The sequence below is a fragment of the Clinocottus analis genome, unplaced genomic scaffold, assembly GCF_023055335.1.
Source record: "Clinocottus analis isolate CAN_PGR_092001 unplaced genomic scaffold, fCliAna1.0.p SCAF_9, whole genome shotgun sequence".
In the NCBI taxonomy this organism is placed as follows: domain Eukaryota; kingdom Metazoa; phylum Chordata; class Actinopteri; order Perciformes; family Cottidae; genus Clinocottus; species Clinocottus analis.
In genome coordinates, this window is record NW_027176251.1 from 11,722,742 (window position 1) to 11,729,625 (window position 6,884).

The window sequence follows — 6,884 nt, forward strand, 5'->3', positions numbered from 1 at the left end:
ACTATCCGTCAAAGCTTCGTGAGCTGTTCCCAGCCCGCAAGACTGTGATTGGTCCGTTAACCACATCCTTCCTGAGTCTCGCATTTCCGGTTTCATTGCATAATACCGCTATTTTGAAAAGCCATAGCAGAAACACAAACAATAGATCTTGTTGAAGAACGTTTGGCTGAAGAGGTCCGCAAATATGAGCATTTATAAAACCCGTCTGACGGAGTATAAGGACACGCAGATGGAGGTGAATTCCTGGAGGGAGATATTGGTGAACGTCGATGTTCAGGTCGACTCTAAACGGTCGTTGTGCCACCTGCTGTTCTGGATTATGGAAAAGGTACGAGAACTATTAACCAAAACGAGTCCGTCAATCCGACTGCGTGACCAGCCGGAGTTGTAGTTGAAAGAGTATATATCACCCTTTTGAGCTGCAAAATCTAGCAACGAAGGCCAGAAGAAGGTATATTGGAGGTTGTGAGGAAATAGTTTGGCCAGAGCAAATTGTTATGTTCCCCGATATTAAACGACAGTACCGGGTTTGCGGAAAACACTTAGATGTTGGGAAAGAGTTGAGCAACAGGTTACTGACCAGATGTGGGGAGGAAGGGACCTTTAGACTGTGCACTAAAATATGTTTATCACTAAACGTTTTAGGGTTTATTAGTTAGTTGATATTTCCAATTTTGTTTGTAAACTTGTTGGTGTTATGAATAAAGTTGACGTGGAGTAAAGAAAACCTTCATCCAGTGGTTGTGGTCTGTGCGTCGTGGAATTACTAAGTATTTTTTAATTTAGTAAAGTAATCATATTAACTTAGAATGAGATGCACTCAGCGCTGGTGAAATGAGGTCATAGAAAGAATATGCTTGATTATTCTTGTGAAAACAGAAATGTTTTACAAAAGAACACTGAGGACAAACACTCTCATTCAAGATATAAGTAGACATTATTCATCAGGGCTACAAGCTTTCCAGTGCAAACCACAATCGAAAACATTAAAAAAAAACGTACAAATTGCAACCTCATCCTCTTTTCGATCCAACCAAGGCTTCCACTTCTCTGAAGATAGCAGAGGACAGGCTTTTAAAACAAGAGAAATGTGGAATTATTTTCTCAATAGAAAAACTCCAGTGATTTAGTTTCATACTTCCATAAAGTTGCAGGGTTCACAAGAAGTAGATTTAAAAGCAATAGCAGAGGTTGAAATATGCTGCCTTTTAGTCCCAAGTATGATTTTAACTAAAAAAAACACAAGATCCTTGACATTGTCAGGGCCATTTATTTAAACTTTTAATTAAATCACATGACCTTCATCAGCAGTTGAAGTTGCCCAATTGTCACAGCATACTAGATATTAAAATTAGCATTTTCTACGAGTAATGTATTCAAAATTGTCAAGTGCTCAGAAAATGGACCTTTGAACATCTGCAAATCCATAACAACTGGGCAAACTCCCGCTGCTGATGACGGCCATGTGACATAATCCCAAACTCCAGAACAGCTGCTAAATGGACGTCAAGATGAGATGAGGAAATATGTATGGAAGTGCACACTGTAAACAACATCTGTGATGATCAACTACAACAAAAAAAACATCTTTAAATTTCTAAATCTGTTGTTTTTCCTTGATATCCGTTGTTGATGTGGGTATTTCTTTGAAGTTGAAAATATCAACATGTGTAACGTAAGCCAACATATCAGTGTTCGGTAAACACGTCGATGTACGACGAGCAAATGACAGCCAGAGGCAGCGCAGCCAACATACGAACATGGCAGCTACCTTTACCACTTAAAGTGTAAAAGCCTTTCCTTGTACTTGGTCCAAAAGAGCTTTTACTCACCCGCTCATTCTCTTGTTACACTCTCTTTCTCTCTCTCTCTCCGATGCTGGGCATAAATATGAAATTGATTGATTATTGTTTAAGGGTCTGACAGGAGTGCAGCCTCTCTCACGCTCTTCCTCTCTGTTTGTGTTTAACCCTTCTATGTGCTCTGGCTGCTCAGACGTCGACTTATTCCCTCCAAACTAACAGAAAGCCTTTTTGAAAGTGTTTTCAAGGTTTGTTATCATAATAGGATGAAAGACTATTTGTTAATAAACTTCACCAGCCGTTCTGGAGGTGTTCCCAAAGCTAAAAACATAATCAATCTTATATTTCATACTCATACAGATTGTTGACTTTAAACTAAAAGGAAAAGTGGAAATTAAACTCCTCTCCAGTATTTTGTATAACACAGCAAGAAAAGTGGCCTCAATAATACTTAGATTAATGAGAAAAAAAAGGATGTTGGATACATTTATGCACAGCAACACAAGCAGCTCTTTGAAGCCAAATGCATGAAAACGTGAATATTAGATTGAACAAACACAAATTGTGAACTAAATATCATGTCAATGGATCCAACATTTGTTGAGACATTTCACTTAAACGAGACGTCAATGTTGACGTGTCATGTAACTTGTGTACTTTCAGAACAGCACTCAGATATTTTAACCCAAACAACAATCTATTGCCAAACCTAACTCCTAATTTTGTTGCTGAAACCTAATTGACTTTCCGGTGAAGACGGAAGTTGATTTTGAAAGGACTGTGAGGAAAGTACCGAGCGAAAAGTGACTTGTGTCTTTCTCAGGAAAAACGCGGGAAATATGAGGAGTAACTTTTCATGAGATATCAAGCTAATTGTTGTATTGGGATACATTGAGATATTTCAGAGGATATGTAAAAAACCTTTACCTGCACGTGGCGCTAGAGGACAACTGCAAGAATTTTGATACACATTTTTATTGCAATACATCCAATAGTTTTTGTAAATGTTATTGAAATATTATGAAAACAGGTGGGTTTTTAAACAGACATTGCTCAAAATTTGCACATTTGTTTGAGACTTTTTGTTGTTGGAGTAATACTCATACTTATATATGTACATGTACTTACATTTACAGCTGCATATGGACTTGACTGATAAGCTACGGTGTCCATGTTCATGACAATAAGGAAACATGTCACCCATGATGTGGCTTACTGATGTGTTTTAATAGTTTTTGTACAACAATGGAGCTCTATTGTATATGGAGAAAAACGATATAAGACTTTCTCTTCATGATTTGCTACCTTATCATTTCATCTCATTGTTTGGATTGACTGAGTTAATGCACTGTGTCCTTGCATGTTTGTGTGTGTGTTCCAGAGAGATATGGAGAGGAAGTCAGGGACACATGGTTGAGATATGGTATGGCTGGTAACATGCTCAAGTCTATAGCACAGGATGCAACAGCAACTGTGTCTGTTCCCTGTGAGTCCGAACCATTTATCTTCAGCGAGATTGGTTCAGAAGCCAAGTGTTGCAATTAACCCCTTCTATGACCATCCATCACCATAAGGCATTAAAGCAGTAATCTAATTTCATTTCCAGATAGACACGAGACCATTATCATCCGCCAAATGACCACTATAATACCAAATGGTCAGGGGGCTAAAAATTGTGATTTGGCTCTTGGGAAATGATATTGTCTGAAAATTAAGTGTTCGGATTAAAATAAGGAGAAAGACAGACAGAAATGAGTATGATTTAGTAAACTAGTCACGTTTCAACAGTCAGGAGATCAGGAGAAATAAAACAGATAAGATAGAATGAAGAGACAGAACATTGAGTTTTCTGTTATTCATCATCATCATCATCATCATCATGTGAGAGTAAGCCGGTGGATATCTCATAAAAACAAATACAACTCTTCATATCATCTCATGTTCATTTATTATTCAGGAAAGATAGATTTTAATGATGTTTCATTCTAGTCGACACCTTTGTAAAGTTAAAAAGGACCTTTGGAGGAACGCTGTTTGATGATGGATGTGTGTGTGTGGTCGGTACGTGCTAATTACCTGATTGCTTATTGTTTTATCAGGATGCATTGTGCGTTCCATCTATCTGGAGATGTACTGTATGCTGGAGAGACTCCTTATAGCAAATGACTGTGCTGCAGTTTTCAAAGTTTCCTAAAAAAAAATAGAAATGGATTTACTTGAGAAAAACATTTGATCGCTAATTTATATGCCAGCGAAAATAAGAAATACACTAGGATAGAGCAAGTGCAATGATTTAAGCATGACTTTGCATTTTACAGGATATACTGAGGGTGTGTGAAATGTCTGCTGTCGATTCTCCACATTAAGCATTTATCACAAGGGTGCAACACTCATCTCATGCACATAAACTCTTATATAACACTTAAAGAACATAAATACATATCATATTCAAATCCAACATGACCTCCCTTGCATGTTTGCCTTGTGTGATTGATAATCACACCTCCCAGCTAATGCTTCCCATTGACGTTTTCATCTCTTAACTGGTCTGCTGAGCTCTCACACACGTTTCCTGCAAATAAGCATCTTGTCCCTTCACAGTATTTGCTGAGCTAAGACCAAGAAAAAAGGGGCGTGAAAGGAAGAGTAATCAAGCCACAAGATAATCCTGATGACGGCAGCAAAAAATGGCTATTCAGCTTATGGCTAGTAATTGTGGTCGGGACACCATGACCCTACTCATGTGCAGAGTGACTGGGAGGAATGGAGGAGGGGCACAGTATTTGTCCCAGGGGAAGAAGTCGGCTCCGCTCGAGAAAAGAACATATCGAGCAAGCTCATGTTGGCGGTTGCAGAATTAGAGGCGTGGTCAGTGATGGCGGGTGGATTCACCTGCTCGCCTGGCTTCTCTTCGCGTAGACGCTCACATAGCTCTACAATATATAAAATGGAAATATGGTTTCAATAGACATGTTTTCACCCTGACACTCCAGCTCAGCCCAGCACTCGTATAAAAGTGCTTCGGCGCCTGCCTATTTTATTACAAAACAAGTACTTTGGTCTCTAAAGCCTTCCCTACTACCTTCCTCACTTGCATCCCCATTGGCTTGACTTTGAGAACACATAAGTTAACTCCTTTATTGCAGCAGTTTTTATAGTTCAATTTACTGCCAATGTCATCAAACATATGCGCAGCCGCTTTGGCAAGGGGAGTGGCATTTTGCCCCAGCTTTAAACATTTAATTTAAACTGTTAACAGCATCAAAATGTCTAATTATTGCATATATTTAGTCAGAGTCGATATTTAACAGCGGACTCAAGTTCTACAGAATTCCCACAGGATCAAGACTATTTCACTGCAACAGGTGTCGTAGTAGGTACAGTATATAGAAGCTCACAGCAGTGAAATAGTAATATGAATTAAATGTCATCAATGCAATTCAACAAGTATTGAAGTGAGAATGCAAAACCATCATTGAACACCCATCTAATTCTACGTCTGATATTTCTATTGATTCCAGGAGGATTTTTTTAATCAGACAATTTTTAAGTTTGGCTTTTGTCAGGTTTCAACTCAAAGTCTGTATTCCTGCATGAAATGAGACACAAGAACGAGAAGAGTTGTAATCCGTTCATGCTTGCAAGGAGAGAATCAGCTCACTCGATGGCAGCGTCTTTTCTCTGCCTGAGTGATGATTCTCATTTGCCTTTTATTTGCATGACATGGGTGGAGTCACATTTGCATGAACAAGTTCATATGCAGTACAGAAGACTACAATGACCTCTCTAGCTGAGGCCAGTTATGTCTAAGTTTCACACAATAACAGGAAGTGTCTGCACCCTCTCCCTCTTTTGAAGGCCAAAAGACAGTTTCTGCTTTTCCTTCGCCTTTCGTAATCTAACGGACCATGTCTGCTTTCGCAAACATATCAGTTAAAACACGAAAGAAGAAACAACACGTTTCAAACAGTCACATTTAAAAGCTGCAGTGCAAAAGCATTCAAGCATTTAGTAATGATAATATCTTTACATGCATAATTTCTTTGACAGCTTTCAACTTTTCAAATGCGAGGATTTTGAGTTTATGACTGTACGTCAGACAAAACATGCAATTTGAATTGATAAAACTGCCATGCAAAAATGTTTTCAAAATCTGGTCTACAAGAAGTTTAGTTTGTGTACATCTTCATGAAGGTGTAGTGGTGTAGGCAGGTGACTAGAAAGTAATAGAGGTGAAAGAATAAAGAAACAGTAGATTGCTTCACCAGATATTTTACAGGGACTGTTGACGACCAAAAACTATATACATTAAACTAGACTACAGTGTAGTTTTATCAACAAAGTAGAAGGAGTGGAAGTAGAAAACTGGACACAAAACTAAACACCTTGGCCATCCATCCCATGTACAGTAGAACAATGGAGAGAGGCCTTCGGGAACCGTTTCATTTGCTTCTCTCATGTTATTGGTCATTTTTCAAGACGACGACCTCCTAAGTCTCAACAACTTCCAAACCTTCCAAACAATCAATTCTCCAAGAAGAGAGCGATCCACCCATCCGTACGGCAGGATGTTGCTACAGTGTTAGTTTGAGAGCGCTGCTGTGCGTCCAGGCACCCCACAGCCCTGGCTTCTTGGCTCTGCTTGAACCTCGAGCTGCTGGCAGGACACCTCTCACCCTGGGATCGGGGAAGCAGATGAGATCTCCATCACCATATCCCATCATCATCATCATCATCATCAACACACACCCTTCACCCCCAACCCCTCCCTTCTTCCCCTTGTCGCTTTCGGAGGTGTCTGGTGACTCGGGCCCTTGCTATCTGGCCCCTCCCTTCATCGTGGAGGAGAGGAGAGGAGAGAGGGAGAAAGAGAGACGGCTGCAGCCCACTACCACTGTGTCCCCAGAGGCCCCTTGCTTGCCTGCTTGCCTGCCTGCCTGCCCCTCCTGCTGCTCAGTACAGCTGTGGCTCAGCACCAGACCCTGACCAGCTGGAGATCTCAACTCCTGCCAGAGAGCCCACACGAAGAGCCACAGTGAGAGAAAGCTCCTCACCTCTCTTCGCTGCCTCTTCATTAGGTGA